Source organism: Eucalyptus grandis, chromosome 2 (assembly GCF_016545825.1).
Source record: "Eucalyptus grandis isolate ANBG69807.140 chromosome 2, ASM1654582v1, whole genome shotgun sequence".
Classification (NCBI taxonomy): Eukaryota; Viridiplantae; Streptophyta; class Magnoliopsida; order Myrtales; family Myrtaceae; genus Eucalyptus; species Eucalyptus grandis.
Window position 1 is genome coordinate 5,586,908 of NC_052613.1, and position 15,390 is coordinate 5,602,297.

Sequence of the window (15,390 nt, forward strand, 5' to 3'; positions counted from 1 at the left end):
TTGCTTGAGTGCTTGTCCTAAACCACCATTGCTTTTTATAAAAAGTAAACACACTCTCATTTTGACTCTCTATTGGTTTTCCTCAAGTTTTAAAATGTCATACTTTATTCTAATTAACGATCCGTAGCAGTCGGAGCACGTCATTTTTATCTAGTCAACGAGGAAAACTTTGGCAACATTAATGAGTCGGGAAATCGCATCCATCTCCGTCTGATCCGACTGTTATTTTAACAGGTGATGGCGTACTCTTGTGTAAAAATATGAAAGTCATGAAAATAAAGTGTCTTTCAGCCGTCGAGAGACCATCGTGCATCAGTCCAAACCCACTATGCATTTTTTAACTCGTTAATTATTTCAAAAAAGTCGGCGACCAGCCTATAACATGCTTTGATTAAATAATCTTGCATTGGGCTATGAGTCTATGACAGCTTCGCGTAAGAAGCCAGCAGACTGCACGATGCCAAGTTGAAATTCGGTTCGATATGTCAGAACTGGCCGACGAAAAATCAAGTGGAGTGTATTTACCCGACCACGTTGGATTCATCCTCAGAACCAGAAAAATGTTCGATACGCCAGACCTAGCTGACGGAAACCAACTGGAGTGTATTTGCCCAACCCCGCTGAGTTCATCCTCAGAACCAGTAAATTTCATGATGAGCGCGATAGAAAATCTGGCCTAGTCCCATTAACTGATTCTTTTCGATCATATTCTATCTTCATACCATTCATCATATAGCTAAGTAGGGGTGTCAATGATTCGGTTTGGTTTGATTTTTCTGAAAAATCGAACCGAACCAAACCGTTATGAAAAACTTCCGAACCGAACCGTTAGCACGCCAACTTAAGAGACGCGCTTAAATATTCATGGGTACCTACTGGGCATCACTCTTCCGCGCGTCGAGTCGCATTAAGCTCGCTCCCTCCCGAAGAAAAGCGCACACACATATATATAGAGAGAGAGAGAGGGGCTATGGAATCTAGACCTGAAATCGTCGAGCTCGGTGGAGAAATGGCCTTTCAGACCCAAGCAGGAAACGCTCGATCAGGCGTCTCCAATGATCACGACGCGTGGAGAGGATTTTATTGGTTTATCGGTTTGGTTTGGTTCGTTTAACCGATAAAACCAAACTGATAAAAAAAATTGATTTTTAATGAGAATTGAATTGAATGAAAACCGAACCAAAAAAACTGAATTTTTCAGTTCAGTTTGGTTTGATTCGGTTTTCGGTTTGATCTTTGACACCCCTCCAACTAAGGGCTCATTTCCTTTTGTCCACGGCGATCAAGAAATATGCATCAGTCATTAGTAATAACACAAAGTGAGTCAATGAAAGCAAAGTTCACTATGGGTCGTGACTTGACCGCGCAATTCGCCTCTTGCCTGACCTCGGGCAAAATATGTCATAAGAATTGCTAAGTAATATAGATGAAGAAAAAATGCAACGAATTCTTGAGTTATCTGTAACTAAGCTAGCTGTTTTGTACTCCTACTTATGTATGAACAAGAGCACAAGAATGTCGGTGTCACGCCTTGAATCTTGAGTGCGCGCACATCCCTCGGTGGTCGACTAAATTGCGACATTTCCAGGACGCGTCACCAACCCAAATGATTCATGCACATGCGGAAGTGAAATAAACAATCTCTAGACAAGAAACAAACATGGGATAGAAAAGCAAGATGGCAATTTTTCCACAAAACATGCTTTTATAAATAAGCCAAATTTATATACATAACTAGTCTATCAACAGGGGCTAACTCCAAAAAGAAGAGCTACTAAGCCATCTAAGTACTAGACTCCTCATCCATAGGCTCCAGGGGCTCCGAGTCTACCACGACACCATCAGGAGTGTCAAGTTCCATTTCGTGTCACATAATTTCGTCCCATAATCAAGTGCGGTTATATCAATCATCCAAGTGTATTCCAATTAGTTACGACTCCATGGGCATGGCCAACTCAATAGTCGGCGGTCTTCCGGCGTAACCAAGCATCGTCTTACCCCATCGAGCACGACAATATCTACCTCTAGACGGCATTTCCGAAGGAGCATCGATTTGGCCTTTACCGTGATCCGGCATTCGTTGACATGGGGCATTCCATATAGGAGCATCGTCCACCCGACCTTCATCGGGTGACGGGTTCTCATAACGATCACACACACATCCAAGTCCGGCCAAAAACATTGTGCTTTGCACTCAAATGCCTCAATTATAATAATGTGCTTGGCTTATTTTCTTAATATTAAAAACACTCGGTAAAATAGGTATGTATGGTATATGATTAGATTGAATAAAAAAATGCGATATCCTCTCTTTTAAAAATCCCACGATTTTATATAGTACCTAAAAACATTTTTGGTGTCAAAATCCGACACCCGGTATTTTTCTAATTAAAAACCAAACTTCCATATTTTTGAAATAATAAATCAAAATCATCAATCCGCACCCAATTGCACAAATTAACAATAAATTGTACAAATCAATTACACAACGATGATCGCATAAAATTCTAGCAACCAATTATCCTAGTATACTTTTTTTCTAAATAATAAATAATTAAATAAATGCAAAATAATTAAATAAATCACTAATTAAGCTATATACACTAATCTAACCACCTAATTGGACTAATTAAATAATCTACTAAGCTAACTAAATCACATAATCTAATTAACCTATGATTAAACTAATCTAATCACTTAATGAATCTAATTAACTATCTAAATGCCTAATTACACTAACTAATCCTCATAATCCAAACTTAGTCTAAACTAATCTTCCTCTAAGCATAATTAACCTCATAAGCAAGGTTTAGAGAGTAAACTCACCGATTTAACGAGCCGATGAGTTCACAGTGATAGCGATGCGGAGGCGAGCAAGACTCGGGCTTATGGCGACACCCAACGAGGCTCTGAAGGGCCCGAAAACGGTCCATAAAGCTCTCAACCTAAAGCTAAGAGTTACTTTTGTTTTGGCATAGAGCGAGCTGGCTTGGGTTGACATAAGCGAGAGGCGAGTGGCTAGGCGAGCAGGGGATGGGCTAGATCGGTGGATGGCTGCGACAATGGCTCGGTGACTAGCGATGACAAGCTGGTGAGCTCGGGACGGCAGTTCGAGCAGTCGGGCTCGGGCGCGAGGAGCTTGACGCGAGCGGTGTAGCGGCTAGCTGCGGTGAACGACCAGGACGGCATGCGGCAATCGATGGGTGTGCAAGCTGCTTGGGCAGATTGGCGTGAGGCCTGGTGGGTTTGATAAGGGGCTGAACTAGTTACTGCTCTGGAAATGGAGGTCTAAGGAGAAGAGAATGAAGAAGAAACGAGGAAGAAAAAGAAGAAGCTGCTGTTGGAAGTGGGGGAACAAAGAGCCCTCAAAGTCAAAGAAAATATCTCAAAAATCAAGTGCAATGCCCCCCATCAGCTTCAGCTCTATCCCCCTCCAAATCTTCTCCAACAAGCAACTTTTGATGTCCAAATGTTGCAACCCCCATGGCCCTACGAATTTCACCATTGCACTTCAATTTCATCACAATTCTCTCCAATTTGATGGCCAAATTTGCTGAGGAGGAAGCCATAACAAATTCCACAATTTTCCTCTCCAATTGATCCAACTTGAAGGCCAAAAGTTTACCTAAAAATGGCCATCCGAATTTCCCCGGTTTAATTCGCCCAATTTTGATTTTTCGCTTGGGCTCGTCGAAAATTCTCTAAAGGATGAGTCGATCTCTAAAATAAATCTTGACACACCATAACTTTTGATTTCTGAAACCGAGTTCAATTTCATGGTTAATTTCAACGGACGCAATTTTAGCGTGATTTAACCTACTGGGTAGCTTTTAGGAATTTTTAACGCATTTGACTCGTGATCGATTATTTTCGATCCACATTGTGTATCTTCGATTCATCGGCGACTCTCGGTTGTCGTGAAAATCTCAAGATTTCAAATGTGAGCACATGGCACAGAATTGACAGAAAAATCGGTCTAATGCCGTTCGACGCGAATTTTGCAATAAGGTGGAATCACCCATCATTTAATTACATGCCTCTGTCAAATCGACTTATCTCTGGTCTCTAATTAATTTTAATAGTGTCGTATTGACCCTTGCAGATTAGCACAATCGAGCAGTCGATTTCGAGTTGAATTCTCAAGTCGGTTGCATTTAGATTCCTTAACGGCTTTACCTGATAAATAAGTTATCCCGTGAGTGATCAGCTCAGAGAAAGAACTATAGGTGCGACGATGAAAATCCCATTTCATATAATCGAAGATAGGGTCGAAAATCAGGATGTCACAGTTGGTTTGCTACCAAGCATAAACATTATCATCTAACTTCAAAGAGCACTCCATGAGTCTGTCAACGGTTCTGTCATCTTTTCCTTGTTGTTTCACAAATACGTATATCCATATCAAAATGTTAACACTATTTGACAAAACATGAATATTATTAGAGCACTCCTACCATCTTTTCCTTGCTGTTTCACAATTACGTACATCCGTGTCAAAACGTCTATACCATTTGACATAACATGAATATTATACCCACTAAAAGAAATAGCAGACTTCATGACCAAGACACTTGCATCTTTGTCTTTTGGAAGATAGTATGGTGGAATCTTCATCCGTCTATTCCCTATACTAATATTTCTGAATGTAATACAATTGGATTCTCTCGGTGATGTATATACTCGTGTTATTGTTGATGCCTAAATTTTGGCAATTTGTTTAAGTGTTTATTAATTGCATTGAAAAATTATGGATTAATTTCTAACCCTTTAAAAAAACATTTTCATTAAAATTGCATCACATATAGACATTAAGAGCATTTATGTCATTAGTTTTAAAATTTATCAAAAAAATTTACAAAAAAAATAAAATGAAAAATTTGAAAAAAAAAAAAAACAAAAGAAAAAAAGGGCATCGTGCCAAGTTCGGACAAGCCTTGGGCTGGCCCCTTCCTCTCTTTCATTCGCGCTAGGCCCGACCTAGCCTATTTTTCCTCTTCAACTCAGCTCGCAAACGAGCTGGTCGTCTCCCTCCAGCTGTCCTTCGTGTGACGACTTGTAGAGAACAGAAAAGCATGAGTAGCGAATAAGAGCAGGGGATCGGGGTGGTAGGCGAGTAGCGTGATCCGCGGGTCGGGTGCAGTCTGGTCGGCAAGCTGACAACTATAGAGGCCATGCATGTCGGTCGGTTGCTCTAAAAGGGAGGAGATGGAGAACATAAGAGGGGGGATAGAACACCAGCACCAAGGAAAGAAACCGAGCAAGAACAGGAAGAACAGGAGCGAGAGAGGGACACTGACGAAGAGACCGAGAGAGAGTCCGAATGGGAGAGAGTGAACTAGAGGGAGGAAGGAAGCTCGAGGGAGCAACTAGCTGTTGCCGGAGGCCCGTCCGTCCGCCTGTTGCTCGCCGTCTGAACTAGGTAGGTCCTCTAAACCACAGTGCGTCGTTTTGAGAGGTGTTGGGCTAGAGCTCACGACCGACTAGTTCGTGTGAGCTCCAGTCCTACCGATCCTTCATGGATGTCTAGGTGTTCGCTGGCATGTTCGGTTAGGAACTAGGCTCGCATTTAAGTCTCGGTCTAGGCAAAAATCTCTTGTTTCTTTAGTGCACACCATATGCTTGATGAAAGGCCTAGGTTAGATGCCCATATTTGGTCTTCTTTGCATCCGATGCTTGTGGTTATTTTGTTCGCATCGAGCATAATCAGTTGTTTCCGCCATGAAGTCAAACCTTGCTCGCTAATTTTGGTATAATTTCATGTCTCCAATAAATGTGAAACTTTCGTTTGGCTAATGCCCTCACCGTGTTTGACGAAATGTCCGACCAAAATACTTACATCCGTTCTTAGGCTGCGTTTGGAAACCATTTTGCCAAGGACCTTTGGGGGCTAAAGGCCTTTGGGCCAAATATGGGGTGTTTAGCAAAAATTTCAAACCCCTTTGCAAAATGTCACCACAAGGTTGAAAGCCAAAGGCAGGTTGAGAGCTGCCTTGGGCTTTTATCATGCCAAGAATGCTGAGCCGAGGGGTTAAAAAAAAAAAAATTCTTTCTAAATTATCCTTGTTGGTTTTTCGTTTTTTCGGTTTTGCTCTCACTATTCATCATCTTCTTCTTCTTCTCTCGCGAGCGTCGCCGGCAAAGGGCGGGCCACCGGCGAACGTCGCCTAAACGATCGCCGTCGGGGGTGGCGCGACCACCATCGGGGGAGGGGTGTGACCGACGCGCCATCTAGGTCGTAGCGAGGTCTGGGTCATCGCGACCTAGATTTGGGGCGATAGGGTCGCGGAGGACCTTGCCGCCCTTGATTTGGGTTGCACGACCTCGCGGCCCCGGATTTTGGGTTGCGACGGTGTCGCCCGACCTCCCGACCCAAATCCGGGGTGGCTAGGTCCTCTTGCGACCTCACCACCCCGGATCTAGGTCACGGTGAGGTCACCGGAGGTCGCGGTGGCGTCACGCACGCGTCACGCAACCTCGCCGCCCTAGATACGGGGTTGCTGAGGTCGTGGCGACGCCGCATGACCTCACCGCCACGCATCCGAGGGCAGCGGGGTCACAAGGTCGCCCGACCCGGGCGGCCTTTATTGGTGGTCTTCGTGGGTCGCCGACCCGGGCAGCCCTCCCTAGTCATCTCCGGGGTTGCCTCGAGTTAGATGTCGGCCGCCGGCAATCAACCGGCAACAAATTTCAATTGCCGGTGGTTGTTGCCCTTGCTAGTCAATTTTTTTTTTTTTATCAAATAAGTCCTTTGTAAATATAGTTTTTTTTTTTTTTTTTTGTGATCTAGGGAACCCCGCACGCCGACACTGGGAGTAAACCCTTGGGGAAGCACGTAGGAAACCACCACCCACGCACCCCGAGTAAGTCGCCAAGTGTCTCCACCTGCCTCCCTGCCACTTGCGTCGCAGGGGCTTCAAACTCCGGCCTCCGGCGTGGAAGTCCCGGAGCCTACAAAGCGGAGCCACCTCGCGGGTGGTGTAAATAGTATTTCCAAACACTATTTTGTGCAAAGGTACTTCACAATAGATTTTCAGATTACAATTTACCAAACATAATTTATATTCTAAAAAGTATTTTCAACCTAAAATCCTTTGCATTTTCCCAATGGCTTTCTCCAAAAGTCTAACCAAATGCACCCTTAGTCCTCCTTACATTCCCGGATCTTTGGCTTGTCAAATGGGTTTTAATAGGTCCTCGTTACTACCTACCGTTTTGTATGTTCGTGTTTCAACGTTTTCGCATGCGCGGTATCTTTCCGGATAAGCATTCATTGACTGGTGATTTTGAAAGAATGTGTTTGTGGCCGTGAACAGTAGTTGCGAGGTAGACGGGCGTAGTTTGCAAGAGGCTTAAATCAATTTATTTAAGCTTAGATTCTTTTAGTGCTTGGAAAATTATTTTTTTTGGCCATCAAAGAAGCAAGGTTGATGTTCTGGTTTTTTGTGGACTTTCGGCTTCGTTGAAGGAGGGGTGAGAGGCTAAGACGAAGCTGGGTTGAAGGCGTGCAAGGGGAAGGGATGAAGTAAAGAAAAAGAAGATTAAAGAATAAAAAAGCAAAACCAAAAAAAAAAAAAAAAATAGAAAACTATAACATGGAAAAAGTTGGCTACGAGAAGGACCAACGAGCAGAGTGTACAGGGAAAAGGACGAAGTGAGGAAAAGACAAAAAGGAATTACAAAAACCATTTAAAAACATTTAAAAAACATTTAAAAACATTTTAAAAAAGTTAAATTTAAAAATTAAATTTAAAAATTAATTAAACAAATTTTAAAAAGTTTTCCTTTTTAATCCAATTGGGTCGGGTCCAGGTTTTCGGATCAGGTCAACGGGCCAGATTGGGTTTACCTCGGTCGAACCCGTTTTTACCGAATATAATAATGTTAAATATTAAAAATGTATTAAAAATTAAAAAAAAAAACCAAAAATTTCGAAAAATAAAAAGAAAATTCAAAAAATTTCTGAAAATTCAAAAACTTAGAAAACATTAAAAATTGACCTTCTTTTATTTTTCTTTAAAATTTAATTAAAAAAATTCAAAAATCCAAAAAATACAGGGTTTGGTTAAGAATTGTTATGTTTTACCTTCTTAGTGTAATTAGGCTTTTATTTGCTCGTATATTGATTATATCGCGTGTTTAATTTACATATTAAATTATGTTTAAGTGCATGTGCTTAATTTTACTATAATTAGGATCTTGGTAACTATAATTGTTATTTTAATGATTGTGTACCTGTATGATCACCTCACATATTAGTGGATAGGTATAAAATCAATTCAAACTGCCTGACAAAAATCTTTTCTTTTAAAATGAATAAGATTATATATACCGAAAGGGCATTAATTGATTAATTAGTGTAAGCAAATCCCCGACCTAGATTCTCGGGTTGCATAGGAAGTGAGGTATACTCACATGCCTCACTTGGTTTCTAGCCGACCCAGTAGGGTAGTGGTGACTCATTTTTGCAAAATTCTTGAAAATACCCAACGTCACGCGAGGTATGGACTTGGAAGAGGGTCCTAGCCTAATCACGAGCCTTAAGTCTATTCTTTAGGCAATACCTCTAAACTTGTTTCCTCCCGAGGGGTAGGTCGCGACTGTTATACGATTCCATTAGATTTGGATTCAATAACAGTATAAACTAACAGTAGGTTTCAATGATGGCTAGGCTTCTAAGGCATATCCGGCTGGAGGTCGAGGTCAGCCTAAGTCAATTTTTTCGGTTGAAGTACTAATCTAGAATAGCTTAGACTCTAGAATTAATGTTCACAACCCATTTAATTTGAACTTGGGAAAGAAAGAGTTCTTAAACTTTGCTGATCTTCACAGCACCCTCTGATCTGTTAAGCTTCAACGTATCTGTCAGAAGCTTTCTCAGGCAAAGGGACGTTAATATGACCATTAGAGTCATTTTCTACGCACTCGCGGAAGACTTTAGAGTGTTAGAGAGCTAAAGCGAAATAAGAGCATCTTTGATCCCGTTGGCCCTCAGAATGTCGGTCTGCGAGCATTAAAGGCCTTTTCCCTAGGTGTGACTCTCTACTTCTGCAGTTTGTTTGACATCATTTCCAATTTCACAAAAATGGAAAAAGTGTTCTAATATGATCGGGGTTGTAGTATGCGGATTCCATCATTGGAGGATAGTTGTGCGACACCAAAATCATTCACATTTCCCATCCGATAGCTTGTTCTCCCTCTATAAAACCAGAGCCTTTCCATGCTTTCGATGTCATGTTGTCGATACCAAATATATAGCTTGTGTGAACAGAAGTTATTCTACACATTCAAATACACACATTAGTGGCCTCTGATTATTCAGCCATCTTCAAAACATTGTAAGAAGTTTTTTTGACAAAAGCATGGTAAAATATAAATTTGGCTTGACTAGATGTTAATGCACATAAAATATAGGCATCACATCTGTGATTTACATCATGCTACAGTCTCCGGAAAGAACTCGGGAAGAGTCATCTGCTAGTATGTCCTCTTCTCAAAAGATTTCAAACATATCTTACAGAATGTGTCACCCGAAGCATATTTGCTCATGGTTCACAGGGCTACATCAAAGATAACCATATGGCTTCATTTTAACTTTTTCCTTTGTTTGGTTGAATTTCATGACTAATAAATTTACAGTTTTGTCTTTTGGAAGATATTATGGTGGAATCTTCATCCGTTTATTCCTCGAATGAATCTTTCTGAATGTAAATTAGGTTTGTCTAGAGTATATGTTATTTGGAGTCGATAACAGTATAAACATTTGTAGTTTTCAATGCTGGTTAGGTGCTACGTACTCCTACTTATGTAGGTACAAGAGCACAAAACTGTCGTTCTCCTACCAGGCACAAATATCATCATATAACTCGAAAGAGCACTCCATAAGTCAACGTCAATGGTTTGCTACCATCTTTTCCCTCTTGTTTCAAGCGCACGTTCATCCACAGTGCGTGTGGATATCAGAAGGCAAACGTCAAAAATATCTGTAATACAATTTGACAATACATAAATATTTTACCCTTCGAAAGAAAATACTAGACTGGTGTTCCAGCAACAAATCGCTGCCGTCCTACATTGTGGGCATGATTATTTCTCTCGAGAAGGTTACCATTGTTGGAGAAATCTCTCTAGAGTGTTTTGAAGCTAACAAAACGTTTCTATCGGGCCTAGACCGGAAGCTGTGCAGACCCTTGTACTTAGAGTCCGAAGACTTTCGCATCACCGCACTCAAAGACTCAAGACTCAAGACTATTCTCATTGACAGTTTCTAATCCAGTGACAAAGGCGATCCAGAGCTAAAGTGTTTGATTAAGAATTTGGTCTTATCAACTGGAGAAGATCTCTTGGCTGGATTTATTACAATGGATTAATTATTCGAAATCAAGATCATTTGAAGATCCGATGATTGACTAAATATTCTTGGAAGGTTCTATTCTTGGAAACCAAGATCCTGATTGTATGGGCGAATAAGATTGATGGGCTATCGACATGTTCCTTTAATAGCTCGAATGACCTTTTTAATTGATTATGTCAAACGGGAAGATTGGAAGAATTCCTTTGGTAAGTGCCAACGGGTATGATGGCATAAATGAGTATAAAAGAAGACGTTCAAATTATTCTAATAAGTGCTCGATAGAGAAATTCCGTAGTCTGAAGCTCCTTGATTATTAGTCGATTCATATTGAGCGAAACTGTACACGCAAAGAGAGTCTATACTTAGTGATACCTTGAGAAAGTGTGATAGATCTTCTACACCAAGAAATCAATGAAGAACAAGTGCTGTAATATCTCTTTGTTCATAGTGGAATCCAGCCAGTGGGCTGTCAGTGCAGAAGAGTGGACGTAGGCTTGAAATAAGCCGAACCACTATAAATCTCGTGTTTAATTTTCTCTTCCCTACTCTCAGTCTTACTTTGATCGTTGTTTGTTTATTGACGAAGAAACATTGTCTCATTTCTATAATCTGTCTAGTATTGTGCGATTATCATTAGAAATTACTCGTTATACCTATTCACCCCCCTCTAGAACTTATACTAGTCATATCAATTGGTATTAGAGCTCGTGTACTCACTTTATTTGAAGTGTTTTACTTCAGAGTAAAAGATCCATTGCTAGTATGCTAGCTCTAGGGCTGGTGGAAGGTCAAAGCAATACCAGACCTCCTTACTTTGATGGAAAGGACTACAACATCTGGAAAACAAAATGAAAGCATTTCTTCGATCAAAGGATCCTCCGGAATGGGAAGTTGTAGAAAAAGGAATCACTCCTAAAGTTGCATCTGTCTCGGAAAGAGGAAAAGAAACCGATGTGACCAAAGGAATGTCTCAGAAGAGATAATCAAGAGACAAACTCTTGATGCAAAAGCTATATATTCTTTATATTGTGCCTTGTCACCTACTGAATATAACAGAATATCTTCTTGTGTTACAGCAAAAGAAGTCTGGGATAGGTTACATATCACCTATGAAGGAACTGATCGAGTAAAAGAGACCAGAATCAACATCCTTCTTGGTCAATATGAAGCCTTCAAAATGAGACCTGGAGAATCCATAACTGACATGTTTAGCCGTTTTACAGAAATTGTAAATGGTCTTGAAAATCAAGGACAATCAATTTTTGATCCCATGAAGGTAAACAAGCTACTGCGTGGACTCTCCAAGGATTGGAATCACATAAAGACTTCAATAAGAGAGACGCAAAGAATCATGCCACTATCTCTGTCGATGAGCTGGTTGGAACTCTTCGTCTTATGAAGTGGAACGAATTAACGAAGACGAAGATCCAAAAGGTAAGAAATCCATTGCATTAAAATCAAATGATGATTCTGATGCTACAGATTCTGAAGATAATATGGACGATGAGGAGCTTGCTCTCATGATAAGAAGATTCAGAAAGCTGAATAGAAAAGGAAGAAGATTCAACTCAAAGAAACAAAGCTTTCAAAGACAACAGACCAAGTCTGTTGATGATGATGAATCAAACAAAGATATAGTTTACTTTGAATGTAAGAAAATGGACACATCGTAATCTAACCGTCCCTTTCTAAAGAAGAAGAAAGGAAAAGCTGAAAAGCCTCGAAAGGCTCTCAAAGCCGAAACCTGGAGTGATACAGAGTGTGAAGGAAGTGATGATGAATATGCCAATTTGTGTCTAATGGCACAATCAGACTCAGACTTAAACTCTGAATCAGACTCAGACAAAGGAACTTGAGATAAGTAATTTTAAAATTCCTGTCAAGGTTTCTAAGTATATTGATGAGCTGTGTGTTAGTCTTAAGACTTCTCTTAAAAGGATTTCCGAACTTAAAAAAGAAAACGCCGTTCTGAAACAACAGGAAAATGTGTTGAAAGAAAGAGTTAAATGTTTAGACATAAATGTTTCTACTCTTAAAGAAAGTAAAGAAAATCTTTTGAAAGAAAATGTTCTTTTAAAAATTGACTCATCAAATATTTCAAAGAAATTTTCAATAGGGTCCGAGAAACTTGAAAAAATTCTTTCAGCTCAAAGACCTTATTTCAATAAGTCTGGTTTAGGTATGACTGCGGAAACTATTCCCTTGATTGATTTTCCTAAAGTAAAAGAAAGAATTAAGCAAAGACCCTCAAGAGAGGCCTACAAAAATCATTTCAAGAAGGTTTTTGTAAAGTCTGTAGGTCGGAATGCTCTCAAGTGTTCAAAATGCAATAGCCCGGATCACTTTGAAAAAGAGTGTCCTATGGTTTGGAAACCTGTCAAGAAAACATGGGCTAATACTGTTTATCTTACTAACACCATAAACCCAACAAAATATGGGTACCAAAGAAAACTTGAGACTCTCTTTTAAATGCAGGTCTCCATCAAAGAAAAGGTAAAGTGGTATCTGGACAGTGGATGCTCAAGACATATGACAGGAGACTCAAATTGCTTTATAAAGCTCATTCAAGTAAATGGTGGAAAAGTCTCATTTGGTGGAAACAGCAAAGGAAGAATTGTGGGATTTGGAACTGTGAAAATTGGAAATCTCACAATAAGTAATGTTTCCCTAGTAGAATGACTCAATTATAATCTTCTCAACATCAGCCAACTATGTGATACTGGTTTTAAGATCTTCTTTCAAGAAGGAATATGTTCTGGGAATCGCAAAGACTCTACTCGCCTTTTATGGGTCGAAGGCATGGAAATATCTATCTTCTGGATATGAAACCGAATGAATCGCAATGCTTAATTTCAATTCAAGACGAAGCAAGCTTGTGGCACAGAAAGCTTGGTCACATCAATATGAAGCAGATAGCCAAAATCTCATCAAAGCAGCTTGTTCGTGGTCTACCCAATTTATCATACCAAAGTCTCGATCTATGCATTCCATGCATATTGGGAAAGCAGGTAAGAAATTCATTTAAGCCAATAAATCATGTCTCTACTAATCATGTACTGCAGCTGCTGCATATGGATCTCTACGGACCAACCAAAACCCAGAACATTGGAGGTAAGAAATATTGCCTAGTAATCGTGGATGATTACTCCCGATTTACGTGGGTATATTTTCTTGCAAGTAAGTCTGAAACCTTCTCGTATTTTGAAAAATTTGCTAAAAAGGTTCAAAATGAAAAAGGATGTGTTATCTCAAGTATAAGAACAGACCATGGAGGTGAATTTGAAAATCAAGATTTTACAAAATTTTGTGATGAATCAAGCCTTCAAGCATGTGTTCTCTCTCCATACACTCCTCAAAGCAAAATGGAGTTGTGGAAAGAAAGAATAGATCTCTTCAAGAAATGGCTAGAACTCTTTTAATTGAAAGTAAGATTTCTTCACAATTTTGGGCTGAAGCTGTTTCAATAGCGTACTATATCATAAATAGAGTCTTTTTAAGACCTATTCTAGAGAAAACCCCTTATGAGTTATTCAAAGGTAAGAAGCCTATTGTTTCATACTTTCATGTGTTCGGTTGCAAATGTTTTATTTTGAAAATGCAAAAGATCGAGTTGGTAAGTTTGAGGAAAGATCGATGAAGGCATCTTCCTTGGATATTCTACATCAAGCAAAGCCTACGAGTCTATAACAAGAAAAGTAAATCGGTGGAGGAATCAATGAATGTCAAATTTCAAGATTCAATGCAAAATGAATCCAAATCGGACTCAACATGAAGAATGGAACCTGCTCCAGACTCTTCAAAGCTTACGTCTCAAGAAGCATCTCGGACCAAAGACCAGCATCAAGTTGTTCGTGAAGATCCAAGTAAAGAAAGAGATCATCAATCGACAAATCAACCAAGAATCGAAGCATAAGTCCAGCCATCCCAAAGATCTCATTATTGGCGAAATTAATGAAGGAATTCGCACAGATCCAAAAGGCGTGAAGAGTCTAGTGCTGTGGCACTTGTTTCGAAATAGAACCCAAAAGCATAGAAGAAGCTTTATCGATGAAAGTTGGATTGAAGCTATGCAAGAAGAGCTCGTGCAATTCAAGTATCAATGATGTCTCGGGAATTGTCTCCTAAACCAAAAGGTAAATCTGTTATTGGAGCTAAATGGGTTTTCAGAACAAGATGAACGAGAAAGGAAAAGTCGTAAGAAACAAAGCAAGACTCGTGGCCAAGGGATATACACAAGAAGAGGGGATAGACTATGATGAGACCTACGCTCCAAGAGCAAGGTTAGAAGCTATTCGATTATTGCTTGCTTTTGCTTGTTATAAAAATTTCAGGTTATTCCAAATGGACGTCAAAAGTGCATTCCCGAATGGATTTATCCATGAGGAAGTTTATGTGGAACAACCATCAGGTTTGAAGACCCAAAGAAACTGACTCGTCTTTAGACCGAAAAGGCCTTGTATGGTTTAAAGCAAGCACCTCGAGCTTGGTACGACAGACTAAGTAAGTTTTTAATACATAATGGTTTTGTCAAAGGTAAAGTAGATACTACTCTATTTATCAAAAAGGAAAACAAAAGCTTTCTACTTGTTCAAATATATGTGGATGATATTATTTTTGGATCCTCTAATGAAAGTCTGTAAGAAATTCTCTAAGTCTATATGATGAGTTTGAAATGAGTATGATGGGAGAGTTAACCTTCTTTCTTGGTCTTCAAGTAAAACAATTGAAGGAATGAACTTTTATTCATCAAAGAAAATATGCTAATGATCTTGTCAAAAGATTTGACTGGAAAAGAGCAAAAAGACCGACATACCAATGTCAAGTTCTTTGAAGATAGACAAAGATGAAGAAGGGAAGAAAGTTGATCAAAAGCATGTACAGAGTATCATCGGTTCACTTCTTTATCTTACTGCTTCTAGACCTGACATTTTGTTGAGTGTGTGCATCTATGCTAGGTTTCAATCAGACCCTAGAGAATCTCATCTCAGTGCTGCGAAACGGATTATTAAATACATTGCTTCATCTTCAAGCATCGGTCT